This window comes from Schistocerca nitens, chromosome 5 (genome assembly GCF_023898315.1).
Source record: "Schistocerca nitens isolate TAMUIC-IGC-003100 chromosome 5, iqSchNite1.1, whole genome shotgun sequence".
Taxonomy (NCBI): Eukaryota; Metazoa; Arthropoda; class Insecta; order Orthoptera; family Acrididae; genus Schistocerca; species Schistocerca nitens.
In genome coordinates this window covers 14,273,516-14,301,113 of record NC_064618.1, presented here as the reverse complement: position 1 = coordinate 14,301,113, position 27,598 = coordinate 14,273,516, and positions in this window count along the sequence as shown.

Here is a 27,598-nt window from a genome sequence, read left to right as displayed (position 1 = left end):
GACTTGTCTCCAAGGGTCTATTGCTGCCTCGGGCACCTTATGGTCGTTCTCCTGTGAGTCTAGTTTTTCGAATCCGACGCAAAACTGGCAGTTAATTGTAACGTTCTGAGCCTGTTAATGACTATGGAACACACAAATTGCGTCGCGATTCAATACGTCGTCCTCCAGCCGCTTTGTCTCAAAGGGTCTATTGCTGCCTCGGGCAACTTGTGGTCGTTCTCCTGTGAGTCTAGTTTTTCGAATCCGACGCAAAACTGACAGTTAATTTGAACGTTCAGAGCCTGTTAATGACGATGGAACACACAAATTGCGTCGCGAATCAATACATCGTCCGACAGCCGACCTGTCTCCAAAGGTCTATTGCTGCCTCGGGCTCCTTATGGTCGCTCTGCTGTTAGTCTAGTTTTCCGAATACGACGCATAACTGACAGTTAATTGTAACGTTCAGAGCCTCTTAATGACGATGGAACACACAAATTGCGTCGCGATTCAATACATCGTCCTCCAGCCGACTTGTCGCCGAGGTACTATTGCTGCCCCGGGCACCTCTTGGTCGTCCTCCTAGGAGTGTAGTTTTTCGAATCCGGCACAAAACTGACAGTTAATGGTAACATTCAGAGCCTCCGAATGACGATGGAACACACAAATTGCGCTGCGATTCAATACATCGTCCTCCAGCCGACTTGTCTCCAAGGGTCTAGTGCTGCCTCGGACACCTTATGGTCGTTCTCCTGTGAGTCTAGATTTTCGAATCCGACGCAAAACTGACAGTTAATTGTAACGTCCAGAGCCTGTTAATGACGATGGAAAACACAAATTGCGTCGCGATTCAATACATCGTCCTCCAGCCGACTTGCCTCCAAGGGTCTAGTGCTGCCTCGGGCACCTTATGGTCGTCCTCCTGTGAGTCTAGATTTTCGAATCCGACGCAAAACTGACAGTTAATTGTAAGGTTCAGAGCCTGTTAATGACGATGGAACACACAAATTGCGTCGCGATTCAATACATCGTCCTCCGGCCGACCTGTCTCCAAGGGTCTATTGCTGCCTCGGGCACCTTATGGTCGATCTCCTGTGAGTCTAGATTTTCGAATCCGACGCAAAACTGACAGTTAATTGTAACGTTCAGAGCCTGTTCATGACAATGGAACACACAAATTGCGTCGCGATTCAATACATCGTCCTCCGGCCGACCTGTCTCCAAGGGTCTATTGCTGCCTCGGGCACCTTATGGTCGTTCTCCTGTGAGTCTAGATCTTCGAATCCGACGCAAAACTGACAGTTAATTGTAAGTTTCAGAGCCGGTTAATGACGATGGAACACACAAATTGCGTCGCGATTCAATACATCGTCCTCCAGCCGACTTGTCTCCAAGGATCTAGTGCTGCCTCAGGCACCTTATGGTCGTTCTTCTGTGAGTCTAGATTTTCGAATCCGACGCAAAATTTACAGTTAATTGTAAGGTTCAGAGCCTCTTAATGACAATGGAACACACAAATCGCGTCGCGATTCAATACATCGTCCTCCGGCCGACCTGTCTCCAAGGGTCTATTGCTGCCTCGGGCACCTTATGGTCGATCTCCTGTGAGTCTAGATTTTCGAATCCGGCACAAAAGTGAGAGTTAATTGTAACGTTCAGAGCCTGTTAATGACGATGGAACACACAAATTGCGTCGCGATTCAATACATCGTCCTCAGGCCGACTTGTCTCCAAGGGTCTAGTGCTGCCTCGGACACCGTATGGTCGTTCTCCTGTGAGTCTAGATTTTCAAATCAGACGCAAAACTGACAGTTAATTGTAACGTTCAGAGCCTCTTAATGACAATGGAACACACAAATCGCGTCGCGATTCAATACATCGTCCTCCGGCCGACCTGTCTCCAAGGGTCTATTGCTGCCTCGGGCACCTTATGGTCGATCTCCTGTGAGTCTAGATTTTCGAATCCGACGCAAAACTGACATTTAATTGTAACGTTCAGAGCCTCTTAATGACGATGGAACACACAAATCCCGTCGCGATTCAATACATCGTCCTCCGGCCGACCTGTCTCCAAGGGTCTATTGCTGCCTCGTGCACCTTATGGTCGATCTCCTGTGAGTCTAGATTTTCGAATCCGACGCCAAACTGACAGTTAATTGTATCGTTCGGAGCCTGTTAATGACGATGGAACACACAAATCGCGTCGCGATTCAATACATCGTCCTCCGGCCGACCTGTCTCCAAGGGTCTATTGCTGCCTCGGGCACCTTATGGTCGATCTCCTGTGAGTCTAGATTTTCGAATCCGACGCAAAACTGACAGTTAATTGTAACGTTCAGAGCCTGTTAATGACGATGGAACACACAAATTGCGTCGCGAATCAATACATCGTCCTCCGGCCGACCTGTCTCCAAGGGTCTATTGCTGCCTCGGGCACCTTATGGTCGATCTCCTGTGAGTCTAGATTTTCGAATCCTACGCAAAACTGACAGTTAATTGAAACGTTCAGAGCCTGTTAATGACGATGGAACACACAAATTGCGTCGCGATTCAATACATCGTCCTCTGGCCAACCTGTCTCCAAGGGTCTATTGCTGCCTCGGGCACCTTATGGTCGTTCTCCTGTGAGTCTAGACTTTCGAATCCGACGCAAAACTGACAGTTAATTTAAGGTTCAGAGCCTGTTAATGACGATGGAACACACAAATTGCGTCGCGATTCAATAGATCGTCCTCCAGCCGACTTGTCTCCAAGGGTTTGTGCTGCCTCGGACACCGTATGGTCGTTCTCCTGTGAGTCTAGATTTTCGAATCCGACGCAAAACTGACAGTTAATTGTAACGTTCAGAGCCTCTTAATGACAATGGAACACACAAATCGCGTCGCGATTCAATACATCGTCCTCCGGCAGACCTGTCTCCAAGGGTCTATTGCTGCCTCGGGCACCTTATGGTCGATCTCCTGTGAGTCTAGATTTTCGAATCCGACGCAAAACTGACATTTAATTGTAACGTTCAGAGCCTCTTAATGACGATGGAACACAAAAATCCCGTCGCGATTCAATACATCGTCCTCCGGCCGACCTGTCTCCATGGGTCTATTGCTTCCTCGGGCACCTTATGGTCGATCTCCTGTGAGTCTAGATTTTCGAATCCGACGCAAAACTGACAGTTAATTGTAACGTTCAGAGCCTGTTAATGACGATGGAACACACAAATCGCGTCGCGATTAAATACATCATCCTCCGGCCGACCTGTCTCCAAGGGTCTATTGCTGCCTCGGGCACCTTATGGTCGATCTCCTGTGAGTCTAGATTTTCGAATCCGACGCAAAACTGACAGTTAATTGTAAGGTTCAGAGCCTGTTAATGACGATGGAACACACAAATTGCGTCGCGATTCAATACATCGTCCTCTAACCAACCTGTCTCCAAGGGTCTATTGCTGCCTCGGGCACCTTATGGTCGATCTCCTGTAAGTCTAGATTTTCGAATCCGACGCAAAACTGACAGTTAATTGTAACGTTCAGAGCCTGTTAATGACGATGGAACACACAAATTGCGTCGCGATTCAATACATCGTCCTCCAGCCGACTTGTCCCCAAGGGTCTAGTGCTGCCTCGGACACCTTATGGTCGTTCTCCTGTGAGTCTAGATTTTCGAATCCGCCGCAAAACTGACAGTTAATTGTAACGTTCAGAGCCTCTTAATGACAATGGAACACACAAATCGCGTCGCGATTCAATACATCGTCCTCCGGCCGACCTGTCTCCAAGGGTATATTGCTGCCTCGGGCACCTTATGGTCGATCTCCTGTGAGTCTAGATTTTCGAATCCGACGCAAAACTGACAGTTAATTGTAACGTTCAGAGCCAGTTATTGACGGAACACACAAATCGCGTCGCAATTCAATACATCGTCCTCCGGCCGACCTGCCTCGGGCACCTTATGGTCGATCTCCTGTGAGTCTAGATTTTCGAATCCGACGCAAAACTGACAGTTAATTGTAACGTTCAGAGCCTCTTAATGACGATGGAACACACAAATTGCGTCGCGATTCAATACATCGTCCTCCGGGCGACCTGTCTCCAAGGGTCTATTGCTGCCTCGGGCACCTTATGGTCGTTCTCCTGTGAGTCTAGACTTTCGAATACGACGCAAAACTGACAGTTAATTGTAAGGTTCAGAGCCTGTTAATGACGATGGAACACACAAATTGCGTCGCGATTCAATACATCGTCCTCCAGCCGACTTGTCTCCAAGGGGCTAGTGCTGCCTCGGGCACCTTATGGTCGTTCTTCTGTGAGTCTAGATTTTCGAATCCGACGCAAAACTTACAGTTAATTGTAGGTTCAGAGCCTCTTAATGACAATGGAACACACAAATCGCGTCGCGATTCAATACATCGTCCTCCGGCCGACCTGACTCCAAGGGTCTATTGCTGCCTCGGGCACCTTATGGTCGATCTCCTGTGAGTCTAGATTTTCGAATCCGACCCAAAACTGACAGTTAATTGTAACGTTCAGAGCCTGTCAATGACGATGGAACACACAAAATGCGTCGCGATTCAATACATCGTCCTCCAGCCGACTTGTCTCCAAGGGTCTAGTGCTGACTCAGACACCGTATGGTCGTTCTCCTGCGAGTCTAGATTTTCGAATCCGACGCAAAACTGACAGTTAATTGTAAGGTTCAGAGCCTCTTAATGACAATGGAACACACAAATCGCGTCGCGATTCAATACATCGTCCTCCGGCCGACCTGTCTCCAAGGGTCTATTGCTGCCTCGGGCACCTTATGGTCGATCTCCTGTGAGTCTAAATTTTCGAATCCCACTCAAAACTGACATTTAATTGTAACGTTCAGAACCTGTTTATGACGATGGAACACACAAATTGCGTCGCGATTCAATACATCGTCCTCCAGCCGACTTGTCTCCAAGGGTCTATTGCTGCCTCGGGCACCTTATGGTCGTTCTCCTGTGAGAGTAGATTTTCCAATCCGACGCAAAACTGACAGATAATTGTAACGTTCAGAGCCTCTTAATGACGATGGAACACACAAATCGCGTCGCGATTCAATACATCCTCCTCCGACCGACCTGTCTCCAAGGGTCTATTGCTGCCTAGGGCACCTTATGGTCGATCTCCTGTGAGTCTAGTTTTTCGAATCCGACGCAAAACTGACAGTTAATTGTAACGTTCAGAGCCTCTTAATGACGATGGAACACACAAATTGCGTCGCGATTCAATACATCGTCCTCCAGCCGACTTGTCTCCAAGGGTCTATTGCTGCCTCGGGCACCTTATGGTCGTTCTCCTGTGAGTCTAGCTTTTCGAATCTGACGCAAAACTGACAGTTAATTGTAACGTTCAGAGCCTCTTAATGACGATGGAACACACAAATTGCGTCGCGAATCAATACATCGTCCGACAGCAACCCTGTCTCCAAGGGTCTACTGCTGCCTCGGGCACCTTATGGTCGCTCTGCTGTGAGTCTAGTTTTCCGAATACGACGCATAACTGACAGTTAATTGTAACGTTCAGAGCCTCTTAATGACGATGGAACACACAAATTGCGTCGCGATTCAATACATCGTCCTCCAGCCGACTTGTCGCCGAGGTACTATTGCTGCCCCGGGCACCTCTTGGTCGTTCTCCTAGGAGTGTAGTTTTTCGAATCCGGCACAAAACTGACAGTTAATTGTAATATTCAGAGCTTGTTAATGACGATGGAACACACAAATAGCGCTGCGATTCAATACATCGTCCTCCAGCCGACTTGTCTCCAAGGGTCTAGTGCTGCCTCGGGCACCTTATGGTCGTTCTCCTGTGAGAGTAGATTTTCGAATCCGACGCAAAACTGACAGATAATTGTAACGCTCAGAGCCTCTTAATGACGATGGAACACACAAATCGCGTCGCGATTCAATACATCCTCCTCCGACCGACCTGTCTCCAAGGGCACCTTATGGTCGATCTCCTGTGAGTCTAGTTTTTCGAATCCGACGCAAAACTGACAGTTAATTGTAACGTTCACAGCCTCTTAATGAAGATGGAACACACAAATTGCGTCGAGATTCAATACATCGTCCGACAGCCGACCTGTCTCCAAAGGTCTATTGCTGCCTCGGGCACCTTATGGTCGTTCTGCTGTGAGTCTAGTTTTCCAAATACGACGCATAACTGACAGTTAATTGTAACGTTCAGAGCCTTGTTAATGACGATGGAACACACAAATTGTGCTGGGATTCAATACATCGTCCTCCAGCCGACTTGTCGCCGAGGTACTATTGCTGCCACGGGCACCTCTTGGTCGTCCTCCTAGGAGTGTAGGTTTTCGAATCCGGCACAAAACTGACAGTTAGTTGTAACATTTAGAGCCTCATAATGACGATGGAACACACAAATTGCGCTGCGATTCAATACATCGTCCTCCAGCCGACTTGTCTCCATGGGTCTAGCGCTGCCTCGGACACCTTATGGTCGTTCTCCTGTGAGTCTAGATTTTCGAATCCGACGCAAAACTGACAGTTAATTGTAACGTTCAGAGCCTGTTAATGACGATGGATAACACAAATTGCGTCGCGATTCAATACATCGTCCTCCAGCCGACTTGCCTCCAAGGGTCCAGTGCTGCCTCCGGCACCTTTTGGTCGTTCTCCTGTGAGTCTAGATTTTCGAATCCGACGCAAAACTGACAGTTAATTGTAACGTTCAGAGCCTGTTAATGACGATGGAACACACAAATTGCGTCGCGATTCAATACATCGTCCTCCAGCCGACTTGTCTCCAAGGGTCTAGTGCTGCCTCGGACACCTTATGGTCGTTCTGCTGTGAGTCTAGTTTTTCGAATCCGACGCAAAACTGACAGTTAATTGTAACGTTCACAGCCTCTTAATGACGATGGAACACACAAATTGCGTCGAGATTCAATACATCGTCCGACAGCCGACCTGTCTCCAAAGGTCTATTGCTGCCTCGGGCACCTTATGGTCGTTCTGCTGTGAGTCTAGTTTTCCAAATACGACGCATAACTGACAGTTAATTGTAACGTTCAGAGCCTTGTTAATGACGATGGAACACACAAATTGCGCTGGGATTCAATACATCGTCCTCCAGCCGACTTGTCTCCAAGGGTCTATTGCTGCCTCGGGCACCTTATGGTCATTCTCCTTTGAGTCTAGTTTTTCGAATCCGACGCAAAACTGACAGTTAATTGTAACGTTCAGAGCCTCTTAATGACGATGGAACACACAAATTGCGTCGCGATTCAATACATCGTCCTCCAGCCGACTTGTCTCCAAGGGTCTATTGCTGCCTCGGGCACCTTATGGTCGTTCTCCTGTGAGTCTAGTTTTTCGAATCCGACGCAAAACTGGCAGTTAATTGTAACGTTCTGAGCCTGTTAATGACTATGGAACACACAAATTGCGTCGCGATTCAATACGTCGTCCTCCAGCCGCTTTGTCTCCAAGGGTCTATTGCTGCCTCGGGCAACTTGTGGTCGTTCTCCTGTGAGTCTAGTTTTTCGAATCCGACGCAAAACTGACAGTTAATTTGAACGTTCAGAGCCTGTTAATGACGATGGAACACACAAATTGCGTCGCGAATCAATACATCGTCCTACAGCCGACCTGTCTCCAAAGGTCTATTGCTGCCTCGGGCTCCTTATGGTCGCTCTGCTGTTAGTCTAGTTTTCCGAATACGACGCATAACTGACAGTTAATTGTAACGTTCAGAGCCTCTTAATGACGATTGAACACACAAATTGCGTTGCGATTCAATACAGCGTCCTCCGGCCGACTTGTCGCCGAGGTACTATTGCTGCCCCGGGCACCTCTTGGTCGTCCTCCTAGGAGTGTAGTTTTTCGAATCCGGCACAAAACTGACAGTTAATGGTAACATTCAGAGCCTCCTAATGACGATGGAACACACAAATTGCGCTGCGATTGAATACATCGTCCTCCAGCCGACTTGTCTCCAAGGGTCTAGTGCTGCCTCGGACACCTTACGGTCGTTCTCCTGTGAGTCTAGATTTTCGAATCCGACGCAAAACTGACAGTTAATTGTAACGTTCAGAGCCTGTTAATGACGATGGAAAACACAAATTGCGTCGCGATTCAATACATCGTCCTCCAGCCGACTTGCCTCCAAGGGTGTAGTGCTGCCTCGGGCACCTTATGGTCGTCCTCCTGTGAGTCTAGATTTTCGAATCCGACGCAAAACTGACAGTTAATTGTAAGGTTCAGAGCCTGTTAATGACGATTGAACACACAAATTGCGTCGCGATTCAATACATCGTCCTCCGGCCGACCTGTCTCCAAGGGTCTATTGCTGCCTCGGGCACCTGATGGTCGATCTCCTGTGAGTCTAGATTTTCGAATCCGACGCAAAACTGACAGTTAATTGTAACGTTCAGAGCCTGTTCATGACAATGGAACACACAAATTGCGTCGCGATTCAATACATCGTCCTCCGGCCGACCTGTCTCCAAGGGTCTATTGCTGCCTCGGGCACCTTATGGTCGTTCTCCTGTGAGTCTAGATCTTCGAATCCGACGCAAAACTGACAGTTAATTGTAAGTTTCAGAGCCTGTTAATGACGATGGAACACACAAATTGCGTCGCGATTCAATACATCGTCCTCCAGCCGACTTGTCTCCAAGGATCTAGTGCTGCCTCGGGCACCTTATGGTCGTTCTTCTGTGAGTCTAGATTTTCGAATCCGACGCAAAACTTACAGTTAATTGTAAGGTTCAGAGCCTCTTAATGACAATGGAACACACAAATCGCGTCGCGATTCAATACATCGTCCTCCGGCCGACCTGTCTCCAAGGGTCTATTGCTGCCTCGGGCACCTTATGGTCGATCTCCTGTGAGTCTAGATTTTCGAATCCGGCACAAAACTGAGAGTTAATTGTAACGTTCAGAGCCTGTTAATGACGATGGAACACAAAAATTGCGTCGCGATTCAATACATCGTCCTCAGGCCGACTTGTCTCCAAAGGTCTAGTGCTGCCTCGGACACCGTATGGTCGTTCTCCTGTGAGTCTAGATTTTCAAATCAGACGCAAAACTGACAGTTAATTGTAACGTTCAGAGCCTCTTAATGACGATGGAACACACAAATCCCGTCGCGATTCAATACATCGTCCTCCGGCCGACCTGTCTCCAAGGGTCTAGTGCTGCCTCGTGCACCTTATGGTCGATCTCCTGTGAGTCTAGATTTTCGAATCCGACGCAAAACTGACAGTTAATTGTATCGTTCAGAGCCTGGTAATGACGATGGAACACACAAATCGCGTCGCGATTCAATACATCGTCCTAAGGCCGACCTGTCTCCAAGGGTCTATTGCTGCCTCGGGCACCTTATGGTCGATCTCCTGTGAGTCTAGATTTTCGAATCCGACGCAAAACTGACAGTTAATTGTAAGGTTCAGAGCCTGTTAATGACGATGGAACACACAAATTGCGTCGCGATTCAATACATCGTCCTCCGGCCGACCTGTCTCCAAGGGTCTATTGCTGCCTCGGGCACCTTATGGTCGATCTCCTGTGAGTCTAGATTTTCGAATCCAACGCAAAACTGACAGTTAATTGAAACGTTCAGAGCCTGTTAATGACGATGGAACACACAAATCGCGTCGCGATTCAATACATCGTCCTCCAACCGACTTGTCTCCAAGGGTCTAGTGCTGCCTCGGGCACCTTATGGTCGTTCTCCTGTGAGTCTAGACTTTCGAATCCGACGCAAAACTGACAGTTAATTTAAGGTTCAGAGCCTGTTAATGACGATGGAACACACAAATTGCGTCGCGATTCAATACATCGTCCTCCAGCCGACTTGTCTCCAAGGGTCTTGTGCTGCCTCGGACACCGTATGGTCGTTCTCCTGTGAGTCTAGATTTTCGAATCCGACGCAAAACTGACAGTTAATTGTAACGTTCAGAGCCTCTTAATGACAATGGAACACACAAATCGCGTCGCGATTCAATACATCGTCCTCCGGCCGACCTGTCTCCAAGGGTCTATTGCTGCCACGGGCACCTTATGGTCGATCTCCTGTGAGTCTAGATTTTCGAATCCGACGCAAAACTGATAGTTAATTGTTAGGTTCAGAGCCTGTTAATGACGATGGAACACACAAATTGCGTCGCGATTCAATACATCGTCCTCTAACCAACCTGTCTCCAAGGGTCTACTGCTGCCTCGGGCACCTTATGGTCGATCTCCTGTGAGTCTAGATTTTCGAATCCGACGCAAAACTGACAGTTAATTGTAACGTTCAGAGCCTGTTAATGACGATGGAACACACAAATTGCGTCGCGATTCAATACATCGTCCTCCAGCCGACTTGTCCCCAAGGGTCTAGTGCTGCCTCGGACACCTTATGGTCGTTCTCCTGTGAGTCTAGATTTTCGAATCCGACGCAAAACTGACAGTTAATTGTAAGGTTCAGAGCCTCTTAATGACAATGGAACACACAAATCGCGTCGCGATTCAATACATCGTCCTCCGGCCGACCTGTCTTCAAGGGTCTATTGCTGCCTCGGGCACCTTATGGTCGATCTCCTGTGAGTCTAGATTTTCGAATCCGACGCAAAACTGACAGTTAATTGTAACGTTCAGAGCCAGTTATTGACGGAACACACAAATCGCGTCGCAATTCAATACATCGTCCTCCGGCCGACCTGCCTCGGGCACCTTATGGTCGATCTCCTGTGAGTCTAGATTTTCGAATCCGACGCAAAACTGACAGTTAATTGTAACGTTCAGAGCCTGTTAATGACGATGGAACACACAAAATGCGTCGCGATTCAATACATCGTCCTCCAGCCGACTTGTCTCCAAGGGTCTAGTGCTGACTCAGACACCGTATGGTCGTTCTCCTGTGAGTCTAGATTTTCGAATCCGACGCAAAACTGACAGTTAATTGTAAGGTTCAGAGCCTCTTAATGACAATGGAACACACAAATCGCGTCGCGAATCAATACATCGTCCTCCGGCCGACCTGTCTCCAAGGGTCTATTGCTGCCTCGGGCACCTTATGGTCGATCTCCTGTGAGTCTAGATTTTCGAATCCCACGCAAAACTGACATTTAACTGTAACGTTCAGAGCCTGTTAATGACGATGGAACACACAAATTGCGTCGCGATTCAATACATCGTCCTCCAACCGACTTGTCTCAAAGGGTCTAGTGCTGCCTCGGGCACATTATGGTCGTTCTCCTGTGAGTCTAGCTTTTCGAATCTGACGCAAAACTGACAGTTAATTGTAACGTTCAGAGCCTGTTAATGACTATGGAACACACAAATTGCGTCGCGGTTCAATACATCGTCCTCCAGCCCCCTTGTCTAAAAGGGTCTATTGCTGCCTCGGGCACTTTATGGTCGTTCTCCTGTGAGTCTAGTTTTTCGTATCCGACGCAAAACTGACAGTTAATTGTAACGTTCAGAGCCTCTTAATGACGATGGACACACAAATTGCGTCGCGAATCAATACATCGTCCGACCGCAACCCTGTCTCCAAGGGTCTATTGCTGCCTCGGGCACCTTATGGTCGCTCTGCTGTGAGTCTAGTTTTCCGAATACGACGCATAACTGACAGTTAATTGTAACGTTCAGAGCCTCTTAATGACGATGGAACACACAAATTGCGTCGCGATTCAATACATCGTCCTCCAGCCGACTTGTCTCCAAGGGTCTATTGCTGCCTCGGGCACCTTATGGTCGTTCTCCTGTGAGTCTAGTTTTTCCAATCCGACGCAAAACTGGCAGTTAATTGTAACGTTCTGAGCCTGTTAATGACTATGGAACACACAAATTGCGTCGCGTTTCAATACGTCGTCCTCCAGCCGCTTTGTCTCCAAGGGTCTATTGCTGCCTCGGGCAACTTGTTGTCGTTCTCCTGTGAGTCTAGTTTTTCGAATACGACGCAAAACTGACAGTTAATTGTAACGTTCAGAGCCTCTTAATGACGATGGAACACACAAATTGCGTCGCGATTCAATACATCGTCCTCCAGCCGACTTGTCTCCAAGGGTCTATTGCTGCCTCGGGCACCTTATGGTCGTTCTCCTGTGAGTCTAGTTTTTCCAATCCGACGCAAAACTGGCAGTTAATTGTAACGTTCTGAGCCTGTTAATGACTATGGAACACACAAATTGCGTCGCGTTTCAATACGTCGTCCTCCAGCCGCTTTGTCTCCAAGGGTCTATTGCTGCCTCGGGCAACTTGTTGTCGTTCTCCTGTGAGTCTAGTTTTTCGAATCCGACGCAAAACTGACAGTTAATTGTAACGTTCAGAGCCTCTTAATGACGATGGAACACACAAATTGCGTCGCGAATCAATACATCGTCCGACAGGCGACCTGTCTCCAAAGGTCTATTGCTGCCTCGGGCTCCTTATGGTCGCTCTGCTGTTAGTCTAGTTTTCCGAATACGACGCATAACTGACAGTTAATTGTAACGTTCAGAGCCTCTTAATGACGATGGAACACACAAATTGCGTCGCGATTCAATACATCGTCCTCCAGCCGACTTGTCGCCGAGGTACTATTGCTGCCCCGGGCACCTCTTGGTCGTCCTCCTAGGAGTGTAGTTTTTCGAATCCGGCACAAAACTGACAGTTAATTGTAACATTTAGAGCCTCTTAATGACGATGGAAAACACAAATTGCGTCGCGATTCAATACATCGTCCTCCAGCCGACTTGCCTCCAAGGGTCTAGTGCTGCCTCGGGCACCTTATGGTCGTTCTCCTGTGAGTCTAGATTTTCGAATCCGACGCAAAACTGACAGTTAATTGTAACGTTCAGAGCCTGTTAATGACGATGGAACGCAACAATTGCGTCGCGATTCAATACATCGTCCTCCAGCCGACTTGTCTCCAAGGGTCTAGTGCTGCCTCGGACACGTTATGGTCGTTCTCCTGTGAGTCTAGATTTTCGAATCCGACGCAAAACTGACAGTTAATTGTAACGTTCAGAGCCTCTTAATGACGATGGAACACACAAATCGCGTCGCGATTCAATACATCCTCCTCCGACCGACCTGTCTCCAAGGGTCTATTGCTAACCTAGGGCACCTTATGGTCGATCTCCTGTGAGTCTAGTTTTTCGAATCCGACGCAAATCTGACAGTTAATTGTAACGTTCACAGCCTCTTAATGACGATGGAACACACAAATTCCGTCGAGATTCAATGAATCGTCCGACAGCCGACCTGTCTCCAAAGGTCTATTGCTGCCTCGGGCACCTTATGGTCGTTCTGCTGTGAGTCTAGTTTTCCAAATACGACGCATAACTGACAGTTAATTGTAACGTTCAGAGCCTTGTTAATGACTATGGAACACACAAATTGCGCTGGGATTCAATACATCGTCCTCCAGCCGACTTGTCTCCAACGGTCTATTGCTGCCTCGGGCACCTTATGGTCGTTCTCCTGTGAGTCTAGTTTTTCGAATCCGACGCAAAACTGACAGTTAATTGTAACGTTCAGAGCCCTTAATGACGATGGAACACACAAATTGCGTCGCGATTCAATACATCGTCCTCCAGCCGACTTGTCTCCAAGGGTCTATTGCTGCCTCGGGCACCTTATGGTCGTTCTCCTGTGTGTCTAGTTTTTCGAATCCGACGCAAAACTGGCAGTTAATTGTAACGTTCTGAGCCTGTTAATGACTATGGAACACACAAATTGCGTCGCGATTCAATACGTCGTCCTCCAGCCGCTTTGTCTCCAAGGGTCTATTGCTGCCTCGGGCAACTTGTGGTCGTTCTCCTGTGAGTCTAGATTTTCGAATCCGACGCAAAACTGACAGTTAATTGTAACGTTCAGAGCCTGTTAATGACGATGGAACACACAAATTGCGTCGCGAATCAATACATCGTCCGACAGCCGACCTGTCTCCAAAGGTCTATTGCTGCCTCGGGCTCCTTATGGTCGCTCTGCTGTTAGTCTAGTTTTCCGAATACGACGCATAACTGACAGTTAATTGTAACGTTCAGAGCCTCTTAATGACGATGGAACACACAAATTGCGTCGCGATTCAATACATCGTCCTCCAGCCGACTTGTCGCCGAGGTACTATTGCTGCCCCGGGCACCTCTTGGTCGTCCTCCTAGGAGTGTAGTTTTTCGAATCCGGCACAAAACTGACAGTTAATTGTAACATTCAGAGCCTCCTAATGACGATGGAACACACAAATTGCGCTGCGATTCAATACATCGTCCTCCAGCCGACTTGTCTCCAAGGGTCTAGTGCTGCCTCGGACACCTTATTGTCGTTCTCCTGTGAGTCTAGATTTTCGAATCCGACGCAAAACTGACAGTTAATTGTAACGTTCAGAGCCTGTTAATGACGATGGAAAACACAAATTGCGTCGCGATTCAATACATCGTCCTCCAGCCGACTTGCCTCCAAGGGTCTAGTGCTGCCTCGGGCACCTTATGGTCGTCCTCCTGTGAGTCTAGATTTTCGAATCCGACGCAAAACTGACAGTTAATTGTAAGGTTCAGAGCCTGTTAATGACGATGGAACACAAATTGCGTCGCGATTCAATACATCGTCCTCCGGCCGACCTGTCTCCAAGGGTCTATTGCTGCCTCGGGCACCTTATGGTCGATCTCCTGTGAGTCTAGATTTTCGAATCCGACGCAAAACTGACAGTTAATTGTAACGTTCAGAGCCTCTTAATGACGATGGAACACACAAATTGCGTCGCGATTCAATACATCGTCCTCCAGCCGACTTGTCTCCAAGGGGCTAGTGCTGCCTCGGACACCTTATGGTCGTTCTCCTGTGAGTCTAGATTTTTGAATCCGACGCAAAACTGACAGTTAATTGTAAGGTTCAGAGCCTCTTAATGACAATGGAAGACACAAATTGCGTCGCGATTCAATACATCGTCCTCCGGCCGACCTGTCTCCAAGGGTCTATTGCTGCCTCGGGCACCTTATGGTCGTTCTCCTGTGAGTCTAGATCTTCGAATCCGACGCAAAACTGACAGTTAATTGTAAGTTTCAGAGCCTGTTAATGACGATGGAACACACAAATTGCGTCGCGATTGAATACATCGTCCTCCAGCCGACTTGTCTCCAAGGATCTAGTGCTGCCTCGGGCAACTTATGGTCGTTCTTCTGTGAGTCTAGATTTTCGAATCCGACGCAAAACTTACAGTTAATTGTAAGGTTCAGAGCCTCTTAATGACAATGGAACACACAAATCGCGTCGCGATTCAATACATCGTCCTCAGGCCGACTTGTCTCCAAGGGTCTAGTGCTGCCTCGGACACCGTATGGTCGTTCTCCTGTGAGTCTAGATTTTCAAATCAGACGCAAAACTGACAGTTAATTGTAACGTTCAGAGCCTCTTAATGACAATGGAACACACAAATCGCGTCGCGATTCAATACATCGTCCTCCGGCCGACCTGTCTCCAAGGGTCTATTCCTGCCTCGGGCACCTTATGGTCGATCTCCTGTGAGTCTAGATTTTCGAATCCGACGCAAAACTGACATTTAATTGTAACGTTCAGAGCCTCTTAATGACGATGGAACACACAAATCCCGTCGCGATTCAATACATCGTCCTCCGGCCGACCTGTCTCCAAGGGTCTATTGCTACATCGTGCACCTTATGGTCGATCTCCTGTGAGTCTAGATTTTCGAATCCGACGCAAAACTGACAGTTAATTGTATCGTTCAGAGCCTGTTAATGACGATGGAACACACAAATTGCGTCGCGATTCAATACATCGTCCTCCGGCCGACCTGTCTCCAAGGGTCTATTGCTGCCTCCGGCACCTTATGGTCGATCTCCTGTGAGTCTAGATTTTCGAATCCAACGCAAAACTGACAGTTAATTGAAACGTTCAGAGCCTGTTAATGACGATGGAACACACAAATTGCGTCGCAATTCAATACATCGTCCTCCGGCCGACCTGTCTCCAAGGGTCTATTGCTGCCTCCGGCACCTTATGGTCGATCTCCTGTGAGTCTAGATTTTCGAATCCAACGCAAAACTGACAGTTAATTGAAACGTTCAGAGCCTGTTAATGACGATGGAACACACAAATCGCGTCGCGATTCAATACATCGTCCTCCAGCCGACTTGTCTCCAAGGGTCTAGTGCTGCCTCGGGCACATTATGGTCGTTCTCCTGTGAGTCTAGATTTTCGAATCCGACGCAAAACTGACAGATAATTGTAAGGTTCAGAGCCTGTTAATGACGATGGAACACACAAATTGCGTCGCGATTCAATACATCGTCCTCTGGCCAACCTGTCTCCAAGGGTCTATTGCTGCCTCGGGCACCTTATGGTCGTTGTCCTGTGAGTCTAGACTTTCGAATCCGACGCAAAACTGACAATTAATTGTAAGGTTCAGAGCCTGTTAATGACGATGGAACACACAAATTGCGTCGCGATTCAATACATCGTCCTCCAGCCGACTTGTCTCCAAGGGTCTTGTGCTGCCTCGGACACCGTATGGTCGTTCACCTGTGAGTCTAGATTTTCGAATCCGACGCAAAACTGTTAATTGTAACGTTCAGAGCCAGTTATTGACGGAACACACAAATCGCGTCGCAATTCAATACATCGTCCTCCGGCCGACCTGCCTCGGGCACCTTATGGTCGATCTCCTGTGAGTCTAGATTTTCGAATCCGACGCAAAACTGACAGTTAATTGTAAGGTTCAGAGCCTGTTAATGACGATGGAACACACAAATTGCGTCGCGATTCAATACATCGTCCTCCAGCCGACTTGTCTCCAAGGGGCTAGTGCTGCCTCGGGCACCTTATGGTCGATCTCCTGTGAGTCTAGATTTTCGAATCCGACGCAAAACTGACAGTTAATTGTAACGTTCAGAGCCTGTTAATGACGATGGAACACACAAATCCCTTCGCGATTCAATACATCGTCCTCCGGCCGACCTGTCTCCAAGGGTCTATTGCTGCCTCGGGCACCTTATGGTCGATCTCCCGTGAGTCTAGATTTTCGAATCAGACGCAAAACTGACAGTTAATTGTAACGTTCAGAGCCTGTTAATGACTATGGAACACACAAATTGCGTCGCGATTCAATACATCGTCCTCCGGCCGACCTGTCTCCAAGGGTCTATTGCTGCCTCGGGCACCTTATGGTCGTTCTCCTGTGAGTCTAGATTTTCGAATCCGACGCAAAACTGACAGTTAATTGTAACGTTCAGAGCCTGTTAATGACGATGGAACACACAAATTGCGTCGCGATTCAATACATCGTCCTCCAGCCGACTTGTCTCCAAGGGTCTAGTGCTGCCTCGGGCACCTTATGGTCGTTCTTCTGTGAGTCTAGATTTTCGAATCCGACGCAAAACTGACAGTTAATTGTAACTTTCAGAGCCTGTTAATGACGATGGAACACACAAATTGCGTCGCGATTCAATACATCGTCCTCCAGCCGACTTGTCTCCAAGGGTCTAGTGCTGCCTCGGGCACCTTTTGGTCGTTCTCCTGTGAGTCTAGATTTTCGAATCCGACGCAAAACTGACAGTTAATTGTAAGGTTCAGAGCCTGTTAATGACGATGGAACACACAAATTGCGTCGCGATTCAATACAGCGTCCTCCGGCCGACCTGTCTCCAAGGGTCTATTGCTGCCTCGGGCACCTTATGGTCTAGATTTTCGAATCCGACGCAAAACTGACAGTTAATTGTAACGTTCGGAGCCTGTTAATGACGATGGTACACACAAATCGCGTCGCGATTCAATACATTGTGCTCCGGCCGACTTGTCTCCAAGAGTCTAGTGCTGCCTCGGGCACCTTATGGTCGTTCTCCTGTGAGTCTAGATTTTCGAATCCGACGCAAAACTGACAGTTAATCGTAAGGTTCAGAGCCTCTTAATGACAATGGAGCACACAAATTGCGTCGCGATTCAATACATCGTCCTCCGGCCGACCTGTCTCCAAGGGTCTATTGCTGCCTCGGGCACCTTATGGTCGATCTCCTGTGAGTCTAGATTTTCGAATCCGACGCAAAACTGACAGTTAATTGTAACGTTCAGAGCCTGTTAATGACGATGGTACACACAAATCGCGTCGCGATTCAATACATCGTCCTCCAGCCGACTTGTCTGCAAGGGTCTAGTGCTGCCTCGGGCACCTTATGGTCGTTCTTCTGTGAGTCTGGATTTTCGAATCCGACGCAAAACTGACCGTTAATTGTAAGGTTCAGAGCCTCTTAATGACAATGGAACACACAAATTGAGTCGCAATTCAATACATCGTCCTCCAGCCGACCTGTCTCCAAGGGTCTATTGCTGCCTCGGGCACCTTATGGTCGTTCTCCTGTGAGTCTAGATTTTCGAATCCGACGCAAAACTGACAGTTAATTGTAACGTTCAGAGCCTGTTAATGACGATGGAACACACAAATTGCGTCGCGATTCAATACATCGTCCTCCAGCCGACTTGTCTCCAAGGGTCTAGTGCTGCCTCGGGCACCTTATGGTCGTTCTTCTGTGAGTCTAGATTTTCGAATCCGACGCAAAACTGACAGTTAATTGTAACGTTCAGAGCCTCTTAATGACAATGGAACACACAAATTGAGTCGCGATTCAATACATCGTCCTCCGGCCGACCTGTCTCCAAGGGTCTATTGCTGCCTCGGGCACCTTATGGTCGATCTCCTGTGAGTCTAGATTTTCGAATCCGACGCAAAACTGACAGTTAATTGTAAGGTTCAGAGCCTGTTAATGACGATGGAACACACAAATTGCTTCGCGATTCAATACATCGACCTCCGGCTGACCTGTCTCAGAGGGTCTATTGCTGCCTCGGGCACCTTATGGTCGTTTTCCTGTGAGTCTAGATTTTCGAATCCGACGCAAAACTGACAGTTAATTATAACGTTCAGGGCCTGTTAATGACGCTGGAACACACAAATCGCGTCGCGATTCAATACGTCGTCCTCCAGCCAACTTGTCTCCAAGGATCTAGTGCTGCCTCGGGCACCTTATGGTCGTTCTTCTGTGAGTCTACATTTTCGAATCCGACGCAAAACTGACTGTTAATTGTAAGGTTCAGAGCCTCTTAATGACAATGGAACACACAAATTGCGTCGCGATTCAATACATAGTCCTCCGGCCGACCTGTCTCCAAGGGTCTATTGCTGCCTCGGGCACCTTATGGTCGATCTCCTGTGAGTTTAGATTTTACAATCCGACGCAAAACTGACAGTTAATTGTAACGTTCAGAGCCTGTTAATGACGATGGAACACACAAATCGCGTCGCGATTCAATTCATCGTCCTCCAGCCGACTTGTCTCCAAGGGTCTAGTGCTGCCTCGGGCACCTTATGGTCGTTCTCCTGTGAGTCTAGATTTTCGAATCCGACGCAAAACTGACAGTTAATTGTAAGATTCGGAGCCTGTTAATGACGATGGAACACACAAATTGCGTCGCGATTCAATACATCGTCCTCCGGCCGACCTGTCTCCAAGGATCTATTGCTGCCTCGGACACCTTATGGTCGATCTCCTGTGAGTCTAGATTTTCAAATCCGACGCAAAACTGACAGTTAATTGTAACGTTCAGAGCCTGTTAATGACGATGGAACACACTAATCGCGTCGCGATTCAATACATCGTCCTCCGGCCGACCTGTCTCCAAGGGTCTATTGCTGCCTCGGGCACCTTATGGTCGTTCTCCTGTGAGTCTAGATTTTCGAATCCGACGCAAAACTGACAGTTAATTGTAACGTTCAGGGCCTGTTAATGACGCTGGAACACACAAATCGCGTCGCGATTCAATACGTCGTCCTCCAGCCAACTTGTCTCCAAGGATCTAGTGCTGCCTCGGGCACCTTATGGTCGTTCTTCTGTGAGTCTACATTTTCGAATCCGACGCAAAACTGACTGTTAATTGTAAGGTTCAGAGCCTCTTAATGACAATGGAACACACAAATTGCGTCGCGATTCAATACATAGTCCTCCGGCCGACCTGTCTCCAAGGGTCTATTGCTGCCTCGGGCACCTTATGGTCGATCTCCTGTGAGTTTAGATTTTACAATCCGACGCAAAACTGACAGTTAATTGTAACGTTCAGAGCCTGTTAATGACGATGGAACACACAAATCGCGTCGCGATTCAATTCATCGTCCTCCAGCCGACTTGTCTCCAAGGGTCTAGTGCTGCCTCGGGCACCTTATGGTCGTTCTCCTGTGAGTCTAGATTTTCGAATCCGACGCAAAACTGACAGTTAATTGTAAGGTTCGGAGCCTGTTAATGACGATGGAACACACAAATTGCGTCGCGATTCAATACATCGTCCTCCGGCCGACCTGTCTCCAAGGATCTATTGCTGCCTCGGACACCTTATGGTCGATCTCCTGTGAGTCTAGATTTTCAAATCCGACGCAAAACTGACAGTTAATTGTAACGTTCAGAGCCTGTTAATGACGATGGAACACACTAATCGCGTCGCGATTCAATACATCGTCCTCCGGCCGACCTGTCTCCAAGGGTCTATTGCTGCCTCGGGCACCTTATGGTCGTTCTCCTGTGAGTCTAGATTTTCGAATCCGACGCAAAACTGACAGTTAATTGTAACGTTCTGAGCCTGTTAATGACGATGGAACACACAAATTGCGTCGCGATTCAATACATCGTCCTCCAGCCGACTTCTCTCCAAGGGTCTAGTGCTGCCTCGGGCACCTTATGGTCGTTCTTCTGTGAGTCTAGATTTTCGAATCCGACGCAAAACTGACAGTTAATTGTAACGTTCAGAGCCTGTTAATGACGATGGAACACACAAATTGCGTCGCGATTCAATACATCGTCCTCCAGCCGACTTGTCTCCAAGGGTCTAGTGCTGCCTCGGGCACCTTATGGTCGTTCTTCTGTGAGTCTAGATTTTCGAATCCGACGCAATACTAACAGTTAATTGTAAGGTACAGAGCCTCTTAATGACAATGGAACACACAAATCGCGTCGCGATTCAATACATCGTCCTCCGGCCGACCTGTCTCCAAGGGTCTATTGCTGCCTCGGGCACTTTATGGTCGATCTGCTGTGAGTCTAGATTTTCGAATCCGACGCAAAACTGACAGTTAATTGTAACGTTCAGAGCCTGTTAATGACGATGGAACACACAAATCCCGTCGCGATTCAATACATCGTCCTCCGGCCGACCTGTCTCCAAGGGTCTATTGCTGCCTCGGGCACCTTATGGTCGAACCCCTGTGAGTGTAGATTTTCGAATCCGACGCAAAACTAACAGTTAATTGTAACGTTCAGAGCCTGTTAATGACGATGGAACACACAAATCGCGTCGCGATTCAATACATCGTCCTCCGGCCGACCTGTCTCCAAGGGTCGATTGCTGCCTCGGGCATCTTATGGTCGTTCTCCTGTGAGTCTAGATTTTCGAATCAGACGCAAAACTGACAGTTAATTATAACGTTCAGAGCCTGTTAATGACGATGGAACACACAAATTGCGTCGCGATTCAATACATCGTCCTCCGGCCGACCTGTCTCCAAGGGTCTATTGCTGCCTCGGGCACCTTATGGTCGTTCTCCTGTGAGTCTAGATTTTCGAATCCGACGCAAAACTGACAGTTAATTGTAACGTTCAGAGCCTCTTAATGACAATGGAACACACAAATTGAGTCGCGATTCAATACATCGTCCTCCGGCCGACCTGTCTCCAAGGGTCTATTGCTGCCTCGGGCACCTTATGGTCGTTCTTCTGTGAGTCTAGATTTTCGAATCCGACGCAAAACTGACAGTTAATTGTAACTTTCAGAGCCTGTTAATGATGATGGAACACACAAATTGCGTCGCGATTCAATACATCGTCCTCCGGCCGACCTGTCTCCAAGGGTCGATTGCTGCCTCGGGCATCTTATGGTCGTTCTCCTGTGAGTCTAGATTTTCGAATCAGACGCAAAACTGACAGTTAATTGTAACTTTCAGAGCCTGTTAATGACGATGGAACACACAAATTGCGTCGCGATTCAATACATCGTCCTCCGGCCGACCTGTCTCCAAGGGTCTATTGCTGCCTCGGGCACCTTATGGTCGTTCTCCTGTGAGTCTAGATTTTCGAATCCGACGCAAAACTGACAGTTAATTGTAACGTCCAGAGCCTGTTAATGACGATGGAACACACAAATTGCGTCGCGATACAATGCATCTTCCTCCAGCCGACTTGTCTCCAAGGGTCTAGTGCTGCTTCGGGCACCTTATGGTCGTTCTTCTGTGAGTCTAGATTTTCGAATCCGACGCAAAACTGACTGTTAATTGTAAGGTTCAGAGCCTGTTAATGACAATGGAACACACAAATTAAGTCGCGATTCAATACATCGTCCTCCGGCCGACCTGCCTCCAAGGGTCTATTGCTGCCTCGGGCACCATATGGTCGTTCTTCTGTGAGTCTAGATTTTCGAATCCGACGCAAAACTGACAGTTAATTGTAACTTTCAGAGCCTGTTAATGACGATGGAACACACAAATTGCGTCGCGATTCAATACATCGTCCTCCGGCCGACCTGTCTCCAAGGGTCGATTGCTGCCTCGGGCATCTTATGGTCGTTCTCCTGTGAGTCTAGATTTTCGAATCAGACGCAAAACTGACAGTTAATTGTAACGTTCAGAGCCTGTTAATGACGATGGAACACACAAATTGCGTCGCGATTCAATACATCGTCCTCCGGCCGACCTGTCTCCAAGGGTCTATTGCTGCCTCGGGCACCTTATGGTCGTTCTCCTGTGAGTCTAGATTTTCGAATCCGACGCAAAACTGACAGTTAATTGTAACGTTCAGAGCCTGTTAATGACGATGGAACACACAAATTGCGTCGCGATACAATACATCTTCCTCCAGCCGACTTGTCTCCAAGGGTCTAGTGCTGCCTCGGGCACCTTATGGTCGTTCTTCTGTGAGTCTAGATTTTCGAATCCGACGCAAAACTGACAGTTAATTGTAAGGTTCAGAGCCTCTTAATGACAATGGAACACACAAATTGAGTCGCGATTCAATACATCGTCCTCCGGCCGACCTGTCTCCAAGGGTCTATTGCTGCCTCGGGCACTTTATGGTCGTTCTTCTGTGAGTCTAGATTTTTGAATCCGACGCAAAACTGACAGTTAATTGTAACTTTCAGAGCCTGTTAATGACGATGGAACACACAAATTGCGTCGCGATTCAATACATCGTCCTCCAGCCGACTTGTCTCCAAGGGTCTAGTGCTGCCTCGGGCACCTTATGGTCGTTCCTCTGTGAGTCTAGATTTTCGAATCCGACGCAAAACTGACAGTTAATTGTAAGGTTCAGAGCCTCTTAATGACAATGGAACACACAAATTGAGTCGCGATTCAATACATCGTCCTCCGGCCGACCTGTCTCCAAGGGTCTATTGCTGCCTCGGGCACCTTATGGTCGATCTCCTGTGAGTCTAGATTTTCGAATCCGACGCAAAACTGACAGTTAATTGTAACGTTCAGAGCCTGTTAATGACGATGTAACACACAAATCGCGTCGCGATTCAATACATCGTCCTCCAACCGACTTGTCTCCAAGGGTCTAGTGCTGCCTCGGGCACCTTTTGGTCGTTCTCCTGTGAGTCTAGATTTTCGAATCCGACGCAAAACTGACAGTTAATTGTAAGGTTCAGAGCCTGTTAATGACGATGGAACACACAAATTGCGTCGCGATTCAATACAGCGTCCTCCGGCCGACCTGTCTCCAAGGGTCTATTGCTGCCTCGGGCACCTTATGGTCTAGATTTCCGAATCCGACGCAAAACTGACAGTTAATTATAACGTTCAGAGCCTGTTAATGACGATGGAACACACAAATCGCGTCGCGATTCAATACATCGTCCTCCGGCCGACTTGTCTCCAAGGGTCTAGTGCTGCCTCGGGCACCTTATGGTCGTTCTCCTGTGAGTCTAGATTTTCGAATCCGACGCAAAACTGACAGTTAATCGTAAGGTTCAGAGCCTCTTAATGACAATGGAGCACACAAATTGCGTCGCGATTCAATACATCGTCCTCCGGCCGACCTGTCTCCAAGGGTCAATTGCTGCCTCGGGCACCTTATGGTCGATCTCCTGTGAGTCTAGATTTTCGAATCCGACGCAAAACTGACAGTTAATTGTAAGGTTCAGAGCCTGTTAATGACGATGGAACACACAAATCGCGTCGCGATTCAATACATCGTCCTCCAGCCGACTTGTCTCCAAGGGTCTAATGCTGCCTCGGGCACCTTATGGTCGTTCTTCTGTGAGTGTAGATTTTCGAATCCGACGCAAAACTGACAGTTAATTGTAAGGTTCAGAGCCTCTTAATGACAATGGAACACACAAATTGAGTCGCGATTCACGACATCGTCCTCCAGCCGACCTGTCTCCAAGGGTCTATTGCTGCCTCGGGCACCTTATGGTCGTTCTCCTGTGAGTCTAGATTTTCGAATCCGACGCAAAACTGACAGTTAATTGTAACGTTCAGAGCCTGTTAATGACGATGGAACACACAAATTGCGTCGCGATTCAATACATCGTCCTCCAGCCGACTTGTCTCCAAGGGTCTAGTGCTGCCTCGGGCACCTTATGGTCGTTCTTCTGTGAGTCTAGATTTTCGAGTCCGACGCAAAACTGACAGTTAATTGTAGGGTTCAGAGCCTCTTAATGACAATGGAACACACAAATTGAGTCGCGATTCAATACATCGTCCTCCGGCCGACATGTCTCCAAGGGTCTATTGCTGCCTCGGGCACCTTATGGTCGATCTCCTGTGAGTCTAGATTTGCGAATCCGACGCAAAACTGACATTTAATTGTAAGGTTCAGGGACTGTTAATGACGATGGAACACACAAATTGCGTCGCGATTCAATACATCGTCCTCCGGCTGACCTGTCTCCAAGGGTCTATTGCTGCCTCGGGCACCTTATGGTCGTTCTCCTGTGAGTCTAGATTTTCGAATCCGACGCAAAACTGACAGTTAATTGTAACGTTCAGAGCCTGTTAATGACGATGGAACACACAAATTGCGTCGCGATTCAATACATCGTCCTCCAGCCGACTTGTCTCCAAGGGTCTAGTGCTGCCTCGGACACCTTATGGTCGTTCTCCTGTGAGTCTAGATTTTCGAATCCGACGCAAAACTGACAGTTAATTGTAAGGTACAGAGCCTCTTAATGACAATGGAACACACAAATCGCGTCGCGATTCAATACATCGTCCTGCGGCCGACCTGTCTCCAAGGGTCTATTGCTGCCTCGGGCACTTTATGGTCGATCTCCTGTGAGTCTAGATTGTCGAATCCGACGCAAAAGTGACAGTTAATTGTAAGGTTCAGAGCCTCTTAATGACAATGGAACACACAAATTGAGTCGCGATTCAATACATCGTCCTCCAGCCGACTTGTCTCCAAGGGTCTAGTGCTGCCTCGGGCACCTTATGGTCGTTCCTCTGTGAGTCTAGATTTTCGAATCCGACGCAAAACTGACAGTTAATTGTAAGGTTCAGAGCCTCTTAATGACAATGGAACACACAAATTGAGTCGCGATTCAATACATCGTCCTCCGGCCGACCTGTCTCCAAGGGTCTATTGCTGCCTCGGGCACCTTATGGTCGATCTCCTGTGAGTCTAGATTTTCGAATCCGACGCAAAACTGACAGTTAATTGTAACGTTCAGAGCCTGTTAATGACGATGTAACACACAAATCGCGTCGCGATTCAATACATCGTCCTCCAACCGACTTGTCTCCAAGGGTCTAGTGCTGCCTCGGGCACCTTTTGGTCGTTCTCCTGTGAGTCTAGATTTTCGAATCCGACGCAAAACTGACAGTTAATTGTAAGGTTCAGAGCCTGTTAATGACGATGGAACACACAAATTGCGTCGCGATTCAATACAGCGTCCTCCGGCCGACCTGTCTCCAAGGGTCTATTGCTGCCTCGGGCACCTTATGGTCTAGATTTCCGAATCCGACGCAAAACTGACAGTTAATTATAACGTTCAGAGCCTGTTAATGACGATGGAACACACAAATCGCGTCGCGATTCAATACATCGTCCTCCGGCCGACTTGTCTCCAAGGGTCTAGTGCTGCCTCGGGCACCTTATGGTCGTTCTCCTGTGAGTCTAGATTTTCGAATCCGACGCAAAACTGACAGTTAATCGTAAGGTTCAGAGCCTCTTAATGACAATGGAGCACACAAATTGCGTCGCGATTCAATACATCGTCCTCCGGCCGACCTGTCTCCAAGGGTCTATTGCTGCCTCGGGCACCTTATGGTCGATCTCCTGTGAGTCTAGATTTTCGAATCCGACGCAAAACTGACAGTTAATTGTAAGGTTCAGAGCCTGTTAATGACGATGGAACACACAAATCGCGTCGCGATTCAATACATCGTCCTCCAGCCGACTTGTCTCCAAGGGTCTAATGCTGCCTCGGGCACCTTATGGTCGTTCTTCTGTGAGTGTAGATTTTCGAATCCGACGCAAAACTGACAGTTAATTGTAAGGTTCAGAGCCTCTTAATGACAATGGAACACACAAATTGAGTCGCGATTCACGACATCGTCCTCCAGCCGACCTGTCTCCAAGGGTCTATTGCTGCCTCGGGCACCTTATGGTCGTTCTCCTGTGAGTCTAGATTTTCGAATCCGACGCAAAACTGACAGTTAATTGTAACGTTCAGAGCCTGTTAATGACGATGGAACACACAAATTGCGTCGCGATTCAATACATCGTCCTCCAGCCGACTTGTCTCCAAGGGTCTAGTGCTGCCTCGGGCACCTTATGGTCGTTCTTCTGTGAGTCTAGATTTTCGAGTCCGACGCAAAACTGACAGTTAATTGTAGGGTTCAGAGCCTCTTAATGACAATGGAACACACAAATTGAGTCGCGATTCAATACATCGTCCTCCGGCCGACATGTCTCCAAGGGTCTATTGCTGCCTCGGGCACCTTATGGTCGATCTCCTGTGAGTCTAGATTTTCGAATCCGACGCAAAACTGACATTTAATTGTAAGGTTCAGGGACTGTTAATGACGATGGAACACACAAATTGCGTCGCGATTCAATACATCGTCCTCCGGCTGACCTGTCTCCAAGGGTCTATTGCTGCCTCGGGCACCTTATGGTCGTTCTCCTGTGAGTCTAGATTTTCGAATCCGACGCAAAACTGACAGTTAATTGTAACGTTCAGAGCCTGTTAATGACGATGGAACACACAAATTGCGTCGCGATTCAATACATCGTCCTCCAGCCGACTTGTCTCCAAGGGTCTAGTGCTGCCTCGGACACCTTATGGTCGTTCTCCTGTGAGTCTAGATTTTCGAATCCGACGAAAAACTGACAGTTAATTGTAAGGTACAGAGCCTCTTAATGACAATGGAACACACAAATCGCGTCGCGATTCAATACATCGTCCTGCGGCCGACCTGTCTCCAAGGGTCTATTGCTGCCTCGGGCACTTTATGGTCGATCTCCTGTGAGTCTAGATTGTCGAATCCGACGCAAAAGTGACAGTTAATTGTAAGGTTCAGAGCCTCTTAATGACAATGGAACACACAAATTGAGTCGCGATTCAATACATCGTCCTCCGGCCGACCTGTCTCCAAGGGTCTATTGCTGC